Genomic DNA, 20012 nt, shown 5'->3' on the forward strand with positions numbered 1-20012 from the left:
ATTGTTATTCCCGTGACAAATAAAAATGGCAAGCAATATATTGGACTATATGAGGAAGCCATTTGGTACAAACCTAATTCGGCCTGACTTTGTTTTTTCCAAAAGGGCCTGACTGTGGCTGTTGAGCACGCATTGTATATCTGCTTAGACATTTCCTATGGCCAGAACAAAGGCCCTTGAGATAAAGGTGCAACTTCCCCCCACATTAGCATTTCCTTAGGGATAAGCATCTTTCCTTAGGCTAGGAACCCATTGCTGCGCTCACCTTTGACCACCCAGCTCACCTGTGACCACTCAGCTGCAGACAACTGACTGCCACCCTGCTGTGTTCACTGAGACAGAAGACCTACCTGCTATTTCCATCAATCGCTGTGCCGACAGAGCAGTCTCGCGACTATTATAAAAGGGACATTTCAATCCTATGTGAAACATCCTCTCTCTGGGTATATAACCACTCTGTGCACCCCACTTCTTTGGTGCCCTTTCTTCCTTCTGGAAGAAAGGCCCCGGGTTATAATCCTCAGATTTAAGCTCAGAATAAACTCACCCAAATTTTCATTTATAGATTGGTTATGGATTATTTTCGTCGACACCCGCACAATTAATAAGGTAACTGCAGGTTTGAGATATTAAAGGACTGGCCAGTGTCACAGCCTTTGAGTGGTGAGGCTGAGACTGATTCAGTCGTGGCTTGCTTTACCGGCAGTGCTCTTCAGTGCGGTCCTTGGACTAGTAGCATCGGTGAATTAAAATGCAGAATCCTGGGCCACAGTACTCTGGGATCTGAATCTGCATTTTAACGTAACAGGTGACTTAGTATCCACATTAAACTTTGAGAAAGGATATGTGGTTCTTAAAAAGTAGTTACAGGGAGTTAAATATAAGACACTGAAAAAATTCCATTTGAGATGCTTTTCATTTCTGGGCCTTTATGATTTTTAGATAATTATGAGTTAGCTTATCTTTCATTATCCTTCAGCTGTTCTGCTTCTGCTTCTGGCTTTGAGCTAGTCTAACAAGGGTCATGTGTTGTGCTGGCATCTATGACATTTCTTAGTGATCTGTTTTTGTGGTACTGTTTGTTAAAATGGCCTTGTGATTATAAAACAAGAAAAATTGATGCTGTCCTAAGTGCTTGATCTTTCCATGTATCCAGGTAATCTTCTTGTCACATTCCCCTCCAGACTTACCTTTCCTTGTTTAATTCTTAAAAAAATTTTGACTTTTTCCTTGTCTACTCCTTCAAAACATTAAAAGTGACGTGCAGTTATAAAACCTGCTTAAAACAGGCAAGATAAAAAGAAAAATTATAAAAACAAGTTTAAGAAGGTGAAACATACTTATATCATGCATATGAAATGAACTAGTTGCTACAGTTGAAAATTGAATTTAATTCTCATCTTTTGGGCAGTGAAGTCAAACAGGGAAATGTAAGAGGCTGACGAGTTCTCAAAGTAGGATGAATAGAATCATTCATGTTCATCTGGAGAGAAACACATTTTCCTGCTACTGAATACTAAAAGGAATATGTTAGGTGTCTCTTTGTGTAGAAGTCCATACGTAATATAACATATAATGTCATATTTTTGCAAAAAAGAATGAAAAGCATTTAAAAAATGTAGCTTTCTTATGTTAGTCTTCAATAAAAGGTAAGGTCATGAAGTTTAGATTTTGTGAAGTGATTTTTGGAAAGGGAATGAGAGTAATATCGTGGTAGTATATTGTTTCCTAATGATCAAACAACTGAATAAAGTGGCAAGAGCTTGAGAGCCTTATCTAAATGTATAATGCAGTATGTTCCTTGACTGAGCCTCCCTCTTGCATTAGGCATATCTGAAGTGGGCTTTTTGGCAAGTGCTCGGTCTCAGTAAGTTTGAATTTTCAGATAAGTGTGTCAAGTAATAAAATGTTCTACTGTTGGTTCAAGGAGCCTTAGAATACTAGGAATGTTGACATCTCATTGTGAAAAGCATTTGTTTCTTCTTAGTGGAAACTCACTGTTGCAAACCTCTTCTGATTAGGTAATGGAGGAGACCATTTTTTTTGAGAGTATCAAGGTTAGTCTTAAACCCTGTAAGAAAAGAACCAAATCTCAAGTATTTTTCCCAGAATTGTTATGGATCATTATTAAAAACTATAGCTACATGGTAATATATATATTTTGGCTGAAAGCAGATTTTTTAAAAAGAAAAATCCACTCAACCATATTTAAAGTCATTCAACATTAACCAGTTTTGAGGCCTGATTTTGTTCCAGTTTCTTTGCTAAACAGTGGAACAATTATTGAATAAAGGTCTTAAATCTCAAGGTATTTGCAAGACTGGAAAGGAAATAAAACTTTCTTAACTATTGTTTAAGTAGAAACAATGTTGTATATATTTATATTATGAATAAGGACATAGCCCTAAGAAACTGGTTGATATTCTATCCCAGAATCACTTGGAAATGCTTGCTAAAAATGCAGGAAAATAATTCATGTGAGTACTACCATCTCTATTTTAAACAAAACCCTCAGGTGATTCAGATGCAAGAGTCTTTGGTGGACACTTTGAGAAATAATGGATGAGAATGGTAACCTCATATTTAATGGATTGATTGGTCATTTTGGCTGCATGGAGACCCACTTAAAGTGTAATGACTAAGGTCATCTGTAAAGACTGATCTTAATAATCACCTTACAATTTTACTTGCAGGAAGTTACCCATGTTAATTTCCAGGCTTGAAATGTAATGATCTGTTTTATTATTGTTAATTTATGCTTAAGCTTCCTTTTGCTCTTTTTTTTAACCAACATAACAATTATACAGGCTAACTATTTGCCTCAGGGAGATGCTGTAATAGGACTAATTAAATATTTAATATTTTAAAGGACTTAAGCAACCTTGTAAGTAATACGTTAAGAGGAGATAAAATCATGATGTTCCCTTTAGTGGGAGGAATGTTAATGAAGCACTGGGATCAAGCATCCCTTTAATGCCCATGTTCTGTACCTGTCTGGAGGCAGAATAGCATAATGGTTAAATTAATGACTTTGGCAACCTATGGCTATTCTACTTCCTAGCTGTGATCCCTAGAGCACATTTCTTAGCCTTTCTAAGCTGATTTCGTGTTTGTCATCTAAGGAGTGGGGATAAGAATACCACTTACCTTTCTGGATTTTTGTGATGGCATATAATATATGTGTCCCATCAAGGGAAAGTGGTTTTTATTAATATGAATTAATCCCATAGGCTGCAGTTGTTACTAAATTTGAGATGTGTAGATTTTTTTTTTAAATTAGAAATGTACCTAGGATTTTGGAAATGGTTGTGTGCTTTTAGACCTAATCTCAACTCTGGAAAGGAGGAAGAGTAACAGGAGGAAGAAAAGGAGGAGAAGGAGTAGGAGAAAATAACTCTAAATGCATCCCCACACAGGGGCTAAAGATGAAGAGCAAGCAATCTCTGTGCGAGGATGCAGACTTATTATAGCTATGCACAGTCAATGTGAAAATGACCTCACTAATGTGGACAAATCACGGAATCATCAAATGTCAGAGTATAAAGATCATATAGGAAATGCCTTTGTTTTCTAGGTCAGGTGTGAGTGAATGAATCTGAATTAAAAGAACATTTTCATCATGATTTTTTTTTTAAATGACATCTTATTTTTTCAAAGTTACACAGAAAAAGGAACTAGACTAACAAAGATTTAGAAAAGTTATCTCTTTGGAAGCTAAAGCATTTATGGAATGGAATAAGCACTTTAAATACATAAACAGATACATCTAAAATATTTTTGAAAGCTTGTCCTCCTATTTACTAGATGTTTTTTGAAGATTTTTCCTTTATAGCTAAAGATATTTTATAAACTCCTTCTCAATGCAAAGTCCAAATGTAAGATTTACCCACATGTTTTTTCCTGATAATATGAATTGCAAATTTTGGGAGATCCAAATAATGAGATATCATTGTTCATTCCAAATCCACCTGCCTTGTAATTAGCTTCATTTTCTATAGGCAAAGGAAACAGTGTTCCCAACTCTATGCATTCATTCAACAAATGTTTATGATTGCTACTGTGTACTAGGCCATTAGAAAAGAGAATGGGGCTTAAATTTTCTCAGAAATTATGCATTTTTTCTTATCCCTTTAATGCACTCTCATTAATTGCTCTTGGTTAATTCTTAAAAATTTATTAGCTATATGTCGGTTTTATGAGGACTTTCTGGAAAATCAGGGTGAAGTCCCACTTTGCTTTCATTCAGGACAGGTACAATTGATTTACATTATTCATGGATTCCATTTATTCAAATTCTTCTATTCACTAGAATTTATTTGTAACCCTAAAATCAATACTCATGGCACCTTTGAGGTCATTCATAGACATGTGGGTGAAAAATTTGAGGTGGCCCATGCCCACATTCCCAGCTGAGGTCAAACAGGGTCAATGCTCTGCCTTCTTGATTCAGCTCTCATGCTGTAAATATACGTCCTTTATTTGGTCTATTTAGTACCACATTTTTCACATTTTTGTAGGTGACATAAAGTGGCCTCCAAGCATAGTGCTGAAGTGCTCTCTAGTGCAAGAAGGCTGTAATGTACCTTATGGAGAAAATATGTGTGTTAAACTTCATTCAGGCATATTGGCTGTGACTTCTGCATAAACAAATCAATAATACGTATTTAAAAAGGCTTCTTTAAACTGAGACACATAAAACAAGGTTATGTATTGATTGGTTGATTAAAAAGTGGTGATCAGTGACTTGCAGGAACCTAACCCTCTATTTCCCCTGGGAGCACTCAGCATCTCAGTGTTCACAGTGACTTTATAACATAACCACCGTGAGTAAAGAGAATCAATTGTATTTGCATTTTTTGAGGAGTTTTCTAAATGCTTGTTCACTAAATTGCTCCTTTTGATGTAACCCAAGACACACGACTCTTTCTGACCTATAAGTAACTGATGAGTAAATACAGAGGGGTAGAAACATGAAAATGATAGATAAAGCTCAACCATAATTTTTGTTTCTTTGCTTATAAACAAAAAAATTAAAACTGCTGCTAATGAACAATAAAATGAAACAAGAAGGTTTTGAAATCTAGAAAAAAATTGGAATATGATGGAATCTTCTTTATGGGTAGAGATTTATCGCTTCTGTTTTGCTCTGTCACTCGTGTCTAGCACAGTTTCTAACCTGTCTGGCGTGCTCAAGGTACATTTTAGAAAATAAGTTGCATGGAATCAGATGGAAATTGACACTACATGTACTTTTGACAGTAATTTCAAAGGGGAAAGATTTAGCAATAAAAATGAAAGTTGGAGAAGTTCAAGGGGCATTTATCTGATGGAGACTAAAGGTCAAGAGACAGAATGTTGGTCTGTTTTAGGGTTAGCTGAGAGAATCACCTCTGTCACTGAGTCTGGGAAATGACAGCATGTGCCAGCTCTGTCTTACTTGGGTTTTCCGTTAATTCTCTGTGTGATCTGGATCAAGTCTGTTTTGCTTCTTTAGGTCTTGGTTGCTAATTATATCTTGATAATCAACTTAATTATAAGGTAAACAGAGAAGTCATTTACAAAATTTTGCAAATATATATGTGAGACTTGAGAATATATGTAGATATGAATTCTGAGGGCCTAGTCTGGAGAGAGGAAAGGGAAACATTTTAAATCAAACTGTATTTATTTCTATGAATTAAGTGTAGTATCTTGAGTAGCTTGCAGTGGTCTAACCTGTGTGCGGGTTGAATCATTGAAACCTGTGTGGCCTATGGTGATTGAAGCTGATGGCCAAAATTCCTTGGCAAAATGTAGAGAAAAGAATCCAAAGTCTTGGGAATATAGGAATTTGGAGTGGATTTATCATTAGCAACTGCTTACCTTCCACACCATGACCCTCAAGTAGCTAGTAATTTGCCATTGACTTAATAACAACTTTTGGAAAAAAAAAAAAAAGGAAGAAAAAAGGAGGAAAGAAACATTAAAACAGTAGACATAATTTTTTTTCCCTTTAGTTTATTACAACTAGAGTTTGAATCTAGACCACATAAATAATTAACAATCTAAAGATGTTTTTTAAGTACTTTGGCCAGCCATCACGCCCAGCACTCCAGTAAACCACTATTCTCTGACACTGGTATTTGGGATTATGATCTTTTTAAAGTGCTTCTAGGATTGCAATAAAGTGTATCAAAAAGTAGCTGGGATTTCTTGGTGTTGGTATTTAGTTAATTTATGCTTTCATTTTTTTCTTAATGGAACTATATCTTCTTGGACATTAAATATCCCTAGAAAGTCAGCTGGAAGCGTTTTGCTAAATAGATGTGCAATGCTTTGTAACAGGTCTTTGCCACATATAAACTAGACATACCAACATCTCCTTGCTTTAAAACAACTTTTACACAATTACTTTTCCCCCCAAAGCTTTATGCTAGTGTAATATTTTTAAAAGCTTTTTAAGGAACAGGAGATGAAATCCTATGAAAAATTCAGTTATACAACCGAAAAAAAAAAAAGCCACCAACAAAAAACAATCTCAGTTGTAGTGACAATTGGATGAACAGATACTGTAGGTGCCCAGCAGTGACAATTATTCTTCTGCATGAATACATTCAAGGTTTTTATATTAAAATAAAAATTTGTTCCAGATTTCAGAAGTCATAAAATGTGCATCTTATAGTTGCAGAAATGGCAAGCACAAAATACAGCATTATCTTATTTAACCCTCCTAACAAACCTACAATATTGTATTACCATCTCCTCCCCTTTTAGAGTTATATTAGGAAGTGAGTCTAAGGTTAAAAGAGGTGGAATAACTATATCATGGTCACAAAACTAATATGTGATGGGGCTGACTTTCCAATGACCTAACACCAGAGCTTGGCAACCACTTTTGTATACTTTTCCTCAGCTACAAGCTAGGGAAGTGGACTCGGTGGTCTTTTCCAGCTCAGAAGTACTATGTTTTTTCACTTACATTCACTTTTTAACTGTTCAATATATATACAGATATTATAACATTTTTGTAACCACTCTGTAATTCTCTTTTGTATCCTGCTCTTTTCTTCTTAACCTTACTAAAAACCAAAGCCCAAAAGTCCTTAGTTGTAGACTTATTTTTCCTAATTTATTTGAAACAAATATATATCTAAAAATAAGTCTGACTGAATTTAAGAATAGTATTCTCTCGACGTGTCCTAGTGTTACATTTCCTGTGAATTGTTTAAACACTGAAAAAAGAATCATCAAATGTTGAAGGGCTTCAGCATAATAGTCAACTGTCCACTGGTGGCAGATGCAGTGTTTTGACTCTTTCAACATCTGTTGCACTCTCCCTGTAGAGTGCTTTCCTATACTATAGAGGCTAGAAGGCTAAGCATTTCATTTCCCAGACACCCTTGCAGCTGGAGATCCCTATGTGGTTTAAGTTTTGCCAATCAGGAACACCTGCAGAATACTTGCATTTGGAAATGTAACATCCATTTGCTGGTGCAGACCTATCAGGTAGAGTGGGCTCTGGAGGCCACAGACCTGGTGACAGTTTTTTGTCCCTGGATTATGGCTAATTATGGTGTGATTCTAGGCATAACTTCTTGATTACAGCAGTCGTAAAAGACTCTTTGGCAGGGCAATTCTGTGGCAGTGTTTTGGGAGTCATTCCTATTCCTCAGGCCCTTCCAGCAATGTTGCGAGGCCCTAATTCCCAGCATTAAATCCATTCCTAGCTTTAATTGTGCTAAATGGTTTCTGTTATCCGCAGTTGAGTACTGACTAGGCTGACTTCTCCCACTTCTGACTTTTAGAATGTTTTCTCCATCCTTATAAGCCACAAGATTTGGGATAATTTTGGAGTAAATACTTTTCTCAAATAGGAGTCATATATGAAAATAACAGAAATTTCCTTTTCTTTCTGGATCTTCTCAAACCAGGAACAAATAAACTGCCCTCCCTAGGAAACAAACTTAACATGAACAAAAATCTAAGATATCGGAGGCCCTGAAGTTTAATTTCAAATCTCTAAAATTGCTTTGTCAGTGGAAACAGGCAATCAAAGGTGAGGAAATCTTTATAATCTGCAGGGTAATGCGAGTCCAGGAGATGCTCCACTTCTTCCTCCCATTCTGTCCTCAATGATCAGAAGTTTGCTGTTTCATTTGTTGATGTTTCTGTTCTGTCTATCCTAGACTTCCAGGAACTATTTTGATCAGTTGCAAACGTTTTCATTGGATAATTGACATTTCTTGTCAGGACACCCAAACAGACCGCGCCTGGGCTTCCTCCTTTGCTCTGTCCACTTTGCTTCCTCAGTCTCCACAAAGAGACCTAATATCAACTCATGCACACATTTTATTGTTGTTTAAACGTGGTCCATACACCTTAATACAGGTAACATTTAATCAAGCTTGTATATTCTGCTCCTGTTGGGCATATGGAATGTCTCCAATTTTTCACTACTATGAATAGTTGTAAAAATATTTTAATTTTTCTTTTAAGCTATTTCTTTTGTCCATATTCCCCAAAGTGGAATTAACAAGTCAATGAGCAGGAACCATTTCATTCACTGATTCTTTTATCAAATATTTATTCATTTACTGATATATATCAGAAATTGTGCTAGCTGCTGGGCATATGATGGTGATTATTAAAAAATAAAAAAGGTATGGTTTATGCCCTTAATTTTATAGGTCTTGTCACACCTGCCAGATTACTCTCCAGAAAGAGTGAACAATTTACAGAACCTCCAACCTTTCTCATTCCCTCCAGTGATACCAGTTGTTGGTTTTTAAATTTTATTTCGTTTTTACTAGTTTAATGAGTATGTAATGGCATCTTAAAATTATTTTTATTTGCATTTATTTAGTTGTAAGTGAAGATGTATATCTTCAAAATTATTAATTTTGTTTTTTTTTAATCTTTGTTTTAGTTTTATAGGATAATTGGGAAATTAGTTCCCCTTTTATTAAGCAGGAATTTATATTTTTCTCTATTTTCCTGGTGGAATGCTATTTTGAGTTTTAAATATACAGTAATCAGACACAGTAGAAGAACGAAGTTTCACAATTCTAATAAATACTCTTCTTGGAATAGAACATACAATGAATTTAAATATCATTAAAGTAATCATAATAGAGTTAGCTTAAGTGATTAAAAGACCCCATGAGATCAAATAGCATTTTTGCTTATCCATAAATATATTAACAGTAATTTTGTGACAATATAGTTAGAAGAAAAAGAGCATAATAAGATAATTAATGAGTCCTTTAGGAAACAATGCTGAATTAAACACTTTTATTTACTTAAAAAAACTCAAAGCAAAAATTATCTTTATCAAATCATCATTGAATAGGCTTCTTCTTCAGGAGCCTACAGACATTTTAAATTAAAAAAATCTCAGTCTGATAGAAACTTAGGTTTTCTGATCCATTAAAAACAGTTTCACAGCCACAGCACTCTCATAACCAGCAAGCAACTTTAAATTCTCAGTTCATCAGAGACAGCCCAGCTTTGGTGTGTGTCTTCCCTAGCTGGTCTATGTGAGTCAGTGCCTTTCCTTCCTACAGCTCCAGAGTCTTCCATAGGCTTCTTCCCCATCACAGCTCTGGGCCCCTAAATCTCCTCTTTCATGAATTCTCCTCCAGTAGGTTTTGACTTATATTCTAAGAGAAAAGACTGAATATGGAAATCCTCTAGGGGAGCAAAACAATGCACAAAACAAGCAACAACAACAACAGCAACACAACTCACAAAACTCAGACCATAGCAGAAGTTCATCTGTTTGGTTTTTAAAAAATTTTAGAAACAGGCAAAGTAGTATTTGAGCCGATTATTTCATTTCTCCCTGAGAGTTTCTCTCTGCCACCTTTCAGATTTCCTCATCCAATCTCCCGCTCTCCAGGATCCAAACACACACACACACACACACACATACACACACACGTACACTTATCTCAGTTGATGTACTGGGACTGAAACTGATAAAATCTTAAGGAAGAAGTTCTTAGGTTGAACCACATGAGATTACTGATATTTGATCATTGTTTAACCCAACATAAAGGCCAACTGTACATCTTCCTTCAATAGGAAACCTCATATGTATATAAATGCTAATGGGAGCAGCAAAGCAAGGTGATAAAATCAAACAAAACAATTGTCTGTCACCACCCAGATTGAGACTATGAAACACACAAAAAGTCAAACCACATTAAAATGCATTATAAAGCAGACTTTTTCAGATGTACATTGTGCATGAGTAGAAGCAATATTTTTACTTCAGGTTACTAGAATACTGGGACTTCCAACTAATGAATAGGTCCTTTTGTTCTGTTTACTCATTCATTATTTCAGAAGCATTTATTGAGTGATGACTGATGGGCCAGATTCTGCTAGGATCTGTGAGGAATACAAAAGGTGTCGTGATTTCTCTCTGCTTGTGGTAGTCTAGTGGAGGAGCACAAGACAGAAATCCATGGAATGATTTGAGAAAGATTCCAAGGCAAGCACCTGATAATAAAGAGCAGGGTGAATTTCTAGGTGTAGTAGAAATTCAAAGTAAGAGAAAATTCACCATGAGTATAGTGATCGGGCCTGGGAAGACTTTTTGAGGAAGACTTCCAGGGAAAGGAGAGTTTTAAGCAGGGAAGCTTTGCTAGGTACCCATGCTCAGTGTTAAACACATTTAGGAACTGAATGAGAAGAGATAGCATATGTTTAGGCTTGTCAAAAAGGGCTAGTATGACCTTTACTTAGCACTGCTGATGCGAATAATCCATGATCAATCTAGAAATCAAAGTTGGGGTGACTTTATTATATAAGCCAGGTCTGAGGACTATAGCCCAGGCTTCTTTCTCCAAGGAAGGAAGCACACCAAAGAAGTGGGGGTGTACAGAATGGTTATGTACCATCATGAACAAAAAGCATACATCACATATGACAGAAATATCCCTTTTACAACAGTCATGAGATTGCTTTGCTCTCACAGCAGGTCAGTGGTCACAAGGTGAACTCAGCAGGTCGACAGTCAGCAGGTCGGTGGTCACAAGATGAATATAGCAGGCTGATAATTAATCCTTAGTTTCTAGGGAGAGATGCTTATCCTTAAAGAAATGTCTATATGGGGGGAAGCTACATCTCTAAGGGCATCATTCTTGTCTTTGGGACACTGTAAATGTTTAAAGCAGATGTACAATGCATGCTCAACAGGCCATGTCAGGCCTTTTTGGAAAAACAAGGTCAGGCCGAATTAGTTTTAGACCAAATGGTTTCTTCATATACTCTGACATATCCTATTGCTTGTCATTTATTCATCAGTACACTGACGTTTCCATTTGCTATATGGTACCTCAATACTTTAACTGATTCCATGATGCTTCCTAGATGGTTGATTTATGACTTTAGGAGGGTTTAGTTATCTTGAGAATCTGCCTCAATAAATTCTTCTTGATTACATAATTGATCTGCTTAGTATTGTCAATAGCTATTTTTTTTTGTGGGTAAAGTAAAAGACAAAAATTGTTAATTGTATTTTTCAGGACTTGTTCTAGATTTTTCAGATAGATTTTTCAGAATGTGTAGAAACAAATACATTTAGCCAAGAAACCACTATAATTTTCTCAACACACCCAATATTCATGATTTTCATCAAAAAGAGATTGTTGTTTCTAACCTCAACTATCTGGGAGAGAAATTGTATGGCCTAATCATTTAACTATTGGATGAGAGACCAATTCACAGAACATAATAAAATAATGTATAAATCAAGGAGATTTTTAGGGTTGTGCTTTGTGTTGAAGAGTGAATACAAATAAGATTAAGCAAGGATCTCCTCTCTTACACTTTAAAAAAATGAGTAATAGGACTTCGTTATAGTTTGTCATGAATACAAATTATATACAAATGTCAGAAGAGGAGAAGAACAAGAATGACATTAAAATTTTAATATCACCCTTCAAAGCATGTGATTTGTCAAGATACAACAGGCCAAACTACTTAACTGCAGTTCCATAGAACAGGCATGCTATTGTTTTGTGATGTGCAAAACACCTCTAAATATTTTTAGAAAGAGGAAAAAGATAATGATACTTAGAGGTTTTAAAAAATGAAATAGACTCATTTACCAAGATGATCAGGAGTGGTCAGATAAAGAGGCAAAGTTTACTGCTTGCTGTAAGTTTTCTGTAGCATTCCAGCTCTAGGATGTTTGATGCGTAGTCCATATACAAAAGTACATTTTCACTTATGGTCTCTAGCAGGATCAGAATGGGAATTAATTAATCCAGGATCTCTGTATTACTTGTAAATCATTGGTATGCTGTCCACTGATTTGCACTCAGCTGGAGATGAAAGTTCTTGGAATTGAAATTTGTGCATCACTCCTCCTGTATTTCTACTTTCAGGTTTGTGTCAGCCTCAATTCTTCCTCTCTTTAGCAGAGAACGCTCTAAACCTTGAAGCATCTGATAGTTTAGTGAGGCTTATTAAAATGTCTGGGCCCACCTAAACAGCCAAACTATTGCATAAATTGGCACTTTATATGCTCCCTTCTGTCCTTCTCAAAGTGTTTCATGCATATAAATACGCTCTTACAGATTGCACGTCTTCTGGGGGCAGAGATTTTGTCTTGTATTTCTTTTTACTTACCTTCCTCCCTCACGCCACCATTGTGGGCTTTGCATTTCCTACCCTTCTCCATAACGCCCTCCTTAATTCAGAAGATATAGATAGTTCTTAATATTTACTGCTAAATTTTTGGTGGATTAAATTCAAAATTACAGTGACTGTAGAGAGAAAAATCTGCCAACAATTCACCAGTCCTTCTGTTCTCTTTGGTTTATTCATTCTGCATTTGCATTTTATGGACCTTTTTGCCCTCGTATGGGAAAAAACCCTACCAACAAAAGGATAAAACTGCGGAATATTAGGACTTGTAGCTGTAGGCTGCCCTTAAACCTTTGTGTGAAGAATTTTGCAGGCAAGCCAGATAGGATCCTGAGGGAGCAATTTCAGGGCAGAGAGAGGCAAAATGAATCCCATTCAGGTGAATAGAGAAACATTTTTATTCATTAAGACGTAAGTTGAGGGGAAGAGGAGGTGGAAGGGGCTGCAGACCTCTGAAGGAAGGAAATAGGTATAGACTCCTGGGAAGAGATAGTGTTGGAAATTTTGAAGTCTAAAGTAACAGCCGAGGGCATTGTGTTACTTCCTCTTGGGAAAAAGAGGCCTCAGGGTTCAATTCATTTGTTTTGGACTAATTAAAAAAAAAGCTCCCAGCTCTACCCTGTGGTTTTAAATATGAACAAAACATATCCACGGAGGGAAAAGCAGCTACAGTATGTGATCAACATTGTAAATTACAAATCAATGAATGACTTGAAAGAAGATGAAATTTGTGTTTGTTAGTCTATTTTTAAGCCTTTCTTTTGTAAGGCTAGGAAAGAAGGTTATATAAAGTTGAGCCAGCTTTTGGTAAGATAATTTAAATGCACCTTTTCCACCTTCTGTTCTCAGATTTGGCAGTGAAAAATTGTTCTGATCACAGTTTCTTGAAGTATAATTACTTTGTCAAAAGAAAATATAATTAGAACTGATATTTTAAAATGTGCCATAATTATATTTAAAGATTTGATAATTTGCTCACGTATGAAATGTTCTATTAATTTAGCAACAACCAACAGTACTGGAGTTAGGAAATGATCTGACGGTTTTTCTCCTTCCTGTTTTAAAAATACCGTCTCTTCTACCCTTTTGTCTATTCAAAGAGATAAAGTCAGTTTCAGCGGTGGATTGAATTAAATGCCTGACACAGCTTTATAAGCATCAGGTCCATTTATTTCCTCTGTTCCACTGCACTTTTTCCCACGTCACATACCATTTCTGCAGCAGTATAACAACAAAAGTGCCTCTGGATTCCAACACATCTTTTCAGGTCTCTTCATTCGTAACCTCAGTCAGCGTAAATCTGTTTCTTGTTCCTCATCCCTGCCCTGAAGACTCTCCCTTCTACCATTCTCATTTATCACTTCAAAAAGCTTTTCTATTTGGCAGCAATTTGATTGTTTGAGTTCCCCCAGGAATGATAGTTCTTGTTGTGTTGCCCACATGCAGATTTAAATCAATAAATCAAAGCTTTTTGGAATAATTTTTTTTTTAAATAAATAAAATGGCTCCTTTTTCACAAACCGTAAAGCTACATTAAATACTGGGTTTCAGAAAGACCCAGGGACACCAAGTTTTAGAGTTAGATAGAAAACTAACTAAGTGAATTAATCATTCTTGATTCATATCAACTAAGGCTAGAATTCAAAAGAAGTAGATGACTTTCTCCTCTTTCTGCTGAGGGCGCTCTTCTTACTACTACCCACTTTCCTGCTTTCTGAGAGCTTGATATTGAGATGTGGGGCTGGATCTGAGAACATGTGGGATTTGCAAGTGATTTAGAAGACTGTAAAGAGTGGAGGCCCTGGAGTGAGGTGCCCTGACCTTGGCTCCCAGCTCCCAGATATAACCTCGGCAAATTATTTAGCTTCTGTGAACTTGTTTCTTTGTGTGTAAAGAAAGAGTAATGATATTACCTACTTTTTCTGCTTGTTGTGAGGCATTTGGAGTGGTTAGTTATTACTGTTATCATGCTGGATTAAATACTGTCTAGCCAAATATTTCAAAAAAATTATGAGCTAAGATGGCTTCTCTGGGATTGGATTATTTTTTTCCTAGAATTTAACTTCCAATTAATTGACAGTGACCCTCAGTTAGAATCACATAAATTTCTGGGTAGTTTTTTTCTCTCCTCTTCCTCCAACCAATTTCTAATTGAAATAAATCCTGCAATGGCCGTTTTCTAATTTCACATTTGAAGTGAAAATAACTATAGGCATTAGCTGGATAAAGTATAGCTTTCTCATTACTGAATTTTGTTGTGTGGTCTGAATTACTACTTGAGGTCGGAGTAACTGAAAGAACCCAAAAAACATTTGAGGAATATAAATCTCAATCTCTCGTTTTGTCTAGGCCTTTCTTTCACCATGATCTGATATTGATTTGCAGAAGTGGAATGGATGGAAAAAAGAATGACAATCAATTTAGGTAATTAAAATAATTGAACAGAAGAAGGAAATTCAATGTTTGCTCCAGTTGCAATGTAGTAATGAATTCTCATTTGTGACATACGTTGTTTAGCATGCAATTGATAAAGAATAGGGCTTTCTTCACATAATACTTTATTTTATCTGAAACATTGACCTTTAAGCCATTTATTGACCATACTACTTAGGTTCTTGAGGTTAAAAGAATTTTAATTGCAAAATAAGTTTGTTTTGTACCACATTATAATGATACTAAGTAAATTTATGAATAATGTTTGTTTGATATTACTGAATCATACTAGATCTTTGAAAATCATTTGAATTATTTTCATTTGACATTCCAAATACAAATATTCTAACCAGGTAAAACTGTGAAAACAGGACTTTTGTTTCTTCAGTGAACATAATACTCTCACCTGGAGTTGAATGAAAGGCAAATCCTCCAAAATGTGTGAAAATGTTTTCCTCCAAAACTCTGTTTCCAAATAGTGCAGGCCATTGAATTGGCCATGGAGATGGCCTTGAAATAGAACAGAGTAAAGATGAGTGTTCGGATGTAACCTTTTTTGGAAAAGTTAAACAATGTTCATAGGAGTGGGTTAGACCTAGCATCTTTAGTTTTGGCTAAAGAGATGGAGATTTCAGTCATACAGTATGCAAGATAGAATAGTAGAGGGTTAAAAAAGAAGCAAAGGATGGTTTCTTGTTTGACCATTCTGACCATTGACAGAACTATGATTGACTCTCTGATTGTCAGTTTTATGGGACTAGCTAAATACTCATTGTTGACGAAAGGGAAGTGGCATATTGGTAAACATTCCAGGACCAAAGGGTTATTAATAATTTTGACTTGGTTTAAATTCCCAGAGGGAATGTGGAGCTAATTTTCTTTGTTTGAATCTGTAGACTTAAGCTGGAGAGATGTGGCTGTGGGGACCTAGAATTGGCCACCCCAAGATATGTCTCTTTGGCATCAGGATTATTTGAGGCTGATTGCTTTTGATAAACTGGGACAGGGAAGGAGGCTCTGAGGAATGGAACTTGCCCTTTGCTAGGACACGTTTACATTTGTAAGGTAAATCTCTATCTGTAAAAGGTGCCTCCCTCTCTGTACCAGGAAGAAGAAAGAAGATGACCTACTCTCCAAAAACTCTTAATCAATACCAAAGGTAAGGACTTAAAATCTGCATTTTATTGTGCTAGTCTGGTAACCTCCTGTAACTGACTTCCTTCCCCCTCCCAACGTTGCATCTCCTTAAAGATTAAGCATCTTTCTTTAGGCTAGGAACTGATTGCTGCACTCACCTGTGACCGCCCAGCTCCAGCCCAGCTCCAGACAATCGACTTGCCTCCTGCTACACCCACCGAGATAGCAGACCATTACCTGCTGTGTCCATCCAGCACTGTGCCGACAGGGCAATCTTGTGACTATTGTGGGAGGGACATTTCAGTCACATGTGAAACACTCCGTTTGGGGGTATATAACCACTATGTGCACCCCACTTCTTTGGTGCCCTTTCTTCCTTTGGGAAGAAAGACCCCGGGCCATGGTTCCTCATAAAGCTTTGTTTAATTTTCTCTTGCTATTCTGTCTCATGTGAATTTAATTCGTTCTCCAGCCAGACGAACCCCCATTTGGGGAGAGGAAATGTCCTCCTCCCCTACATGGCCTAATGCAGGAAATGTGTTATTAAATGCCCTGTCTTCCCTTAGATCGCCATGTGCCTATTATTTAAAGCTAACTGTATGCTACATCTCACTGGAGAAAGGAGTTGTGTCACTCCTTAAGGAGTCTCTAAAAGCACTGGGTTGTGTATAGACTATATATCTTGCTAATTGGATTGAATAGTAGCAATATTTGCTACCACATCTTTCTTAGTGTCAAAAGCTGGGGCCACATAATTTTTTTAAAATGTTTTTCTTCTTTAACAGCATCTGCTCAATGACATGAAAAATCTTTGTCTTAGTTCAGAATGATAGTATTCCTTTCAGTTTGGTTCAAATTTAGCAAATATTTATTGGTGCCCTAGACCATGCCAAGCACTTTGCTAGGCACTTGAGGGTATAAAAATGAATATGACTCAGTCCAGTCCTACAGCAGTTAATAATACATGGGTGACATGGACTTCTAAGAAACAAAACCAGTTAAACCAAAACCCACTAAGTATAATGTGAGTTACTGAAGTGTACTTTAAATAATGAGGCTTCACTTCAGTTGAGATAGATGTTTTCCAGGAAGAGAAAGGAAAGGGGATTTCCAGTTGAGGAATAGGATGTGTCAAGGCATAGAGGTATGATAGTTCATACTATGTTTAGGAAACTGTGTGGTAAATTATAACATAGCTTGTTCACCTCTTTTGATAAACTCCTAGGGCTTGGTCATCTTTAACTGCTCTTTCTTGAGTCCAGCAGTGTACCACTTATACCACTCCCTGAATATATATTTAAAAGATACAGAATTATAATCTCTGAATACTAAATTAAAAATTGATCCGTGGTGTCATCTGATTTTTTACTGGAATGCACCATTTGAGCTTATAAATGTTAAAACATTCATTAAAGGTCTTGGAGTTGGAGGTGCTGTTAATTATTATCTAGTCAAAGAACTTCACTTGAGGATTGCTTATAAGGTTAAGGTAGAGATTAAATCAGAGCTTTTCTTTGAATCACTGGCTGAAAAGTGGATTTAATGGTCCTCACAGATGGCTTCAGCATGGAGGTCAAAATTTTCATCTGTGTTCTTTCCAGATACTGTAGTTCTCAGATCACAAATACACCTATATTATACTTTTCAGAGAGTAGATGTTCAACAAATGTTTGTGGAAAGAATGAAAGGATGTATGAGGACACTGCGTCTCCATTGGATCAGACGAAGTCGTAAATCTCTGCTTAGACTGTTTACATTTTACACTGGAGATAAATGTCATGATCGTTAGAGTCCCTATTCCAGAATTATAAAATGATCTCCCTGGAAGAATGCAAAACCCAACACTAAACTCTGGTCTAGGGTGTAGGGTAGAGTTAATTGTTTAGAGAGGAAAGTTTTTAAAAGAGTTGTTAGAAGTAGTTTGTGGTGTAGTCCAATAATTGCTGATTATAAAAGTCACTAGCTTTTAGTTCCTGCTTGTGGTTTTTTTTTTTTTAGATTTTTTTATTTTTTCCTTTTTCTCCCCAAAGCCCCCCGGTACATAGTTGTATATTCTTCGTTGTGGGTTCTTCTAGTTGTGGCATGTGGGACGCTGCCTCAGCGTGGTCTGATGAGCAGTGCCATGTCCGCGCCCAGGATTCGAACCAACGAAACACTGGGCTGCCTGCAGCGGAGCGCGCGAACTTAACCACTCGGCCACGGGGCCAGCCCCCTTGCTTGTGGTTTTTAAATTAGTTTTAATGAATGTAAATTATATGGTCCTCTACTGACCTGCTCAAGTCCATTACTCACTAGGTGGTCTGCAGCTGGTTGTTTCAGGATTAACTGTAGAGTTTTGGAAGAAGAGCTGTTGTTGCTCACACAGCCTCAAGCAAGGGCAACTTTCTTCCCCTGGGAATGAAATTCAGCCTACACGGAGCATTTGGCTTCAGCGTTCAGCTTGTGTGTGATGACCGCATTGGTGGTGTGAGAGGAAGACTTATCAACACCAGGTGGGCATAGACCCTGGATATCATTTACAAAGTGAATCCAAGAAGTGCTTATTCTGGTATTTGCCTTATTAGTATAATATGTCAATGTATACTTATTGACTATAATGATGATGAAATTTGACCTTATTAATAAAACTGGCGGGAAAATTTAGGGCTTAAACTCAATGTAACATATTGTGGGACCATTTTATAGGTGAGATTAGATCCCTTTAGCTGCATGATTCCCAAGTCTGGCTGTACTGTTGAATCACCTGGATAGCTTAAAAAAATCCCAAATCCAGGCCTCATTCCATATCAATAAAATAAGAACTTCTAGGATTATTGAAGTTCTCTCTCTCTCTCTAATTTTTTGTTTTGAAATGATTTAAATCTTACAGAAAAGTTGCAAAAACTCAATTATACTGTTTACTTGCATTTAACAATTTTTTTTTTTTTATTAATGTTATGATAGATTACAACCTTGTGAGATTTCAGTTGTACATTTTTGTTAGTCATGTTGTGGGTACACCAGTTCCCCCTCTGTGCCCTCCCCCCACCCCCCCTTTTCCCTGGTAACCACTGATCAGATCTCCTTATCAATATACTAACTTCCACCTATGAGTGGAGTCATATAGAGATCGTCTTTCTCTGACTGGCTTATTTCGCTTAACATAATACCCTCGAGGTCCATCCACGTTGTTGTGAATGGGCCAATTTTGTCTTTTTTTATGGCTGAGTAGTATTCCATTGTGTATATATACCACATCTTCTTTATCCAATCATCAGTTTCTGGGCATGTAGGCTGGTTCCACGTCTTGGCTATTGTAAATAATGCTGCGATGAACATAGGGGTGCAACGGACTCTTGAGATTTCTGATTTCAGGTTCTTAGGATAGATACCCAGTAATGGGATGGCTGGGTCATAGGGTATTTCTATTTTTAACTTTTTGAGAAATCTCCATACTGTTTTCCATAGTGGCTGTACCAGTTTGCATTCCCACCAACAGTGTATGAGGGTTCCTTTTTCTCCACATCCTCTCCAACATTTGTCACTCTTGGTTTTGGATGTTTTTGCCAATCTAACGGGTGTAAGGGGATATCTTAGTGTAGTTTTGATTTGCATTTCCCTGATGATTAGCGATAATGAACATCTTTTCATGTGTCTATTGGCCATATTCATATCTTCTTTTGAGAAATGTCTGTTCATGTCCTCTGCCCATTTTTTGATCGGGTTGTTTGTTTTTTTGTTGCTAATCAGTGTGAGTTCTTTGTATATTATGGAGATTAACCGTTTGTCAGATAAGTGGCTTGTAAATATTTTTTCCCAATTAGTGA

The 20012-nt window shown here is 36.6% G+C and overlaps 1 long non-coding RNA gene across 1 annotated transcript in view; it reads left to right on the forward strand.

Annotated features, from left to right (window-relative positions):
• The window catches only part of LOC139083012 (uncharacterized), a 29254-nt gene extending 10562 nt beyond the window's left edge, over positions 1–18692 (forward strand). The window contains exons 2-4 of the long non-coding RNA XR_011539490.1: positions 14986–15060; positions 16177–16228; positions 18502–18692. This is a non-coding gene — a long non-coding RNA (uncharacterized lncRNA). The remainder of the gene's footprint in view (positions 1–14985; positions 15061–16176; positions 16229–18501) is intronic.
• The last annotated feature ends 1320 nt before the right edge of the window (positions 18693–20012 follow it).

Source organism: Equus przewalskii, chromosome 4 (genome assembly GCF_037783145.1).
Source record: "Equus przewalskii isolate Varuska chromosome 4, EquPr2, whole genome shotgun sequence".
Taxonomy (NCBI): Eukaryota; Metazoa; Chordata; class Mammalia; order Perissodactyla; family Equidae; genus Equus; species Equus przewalskii.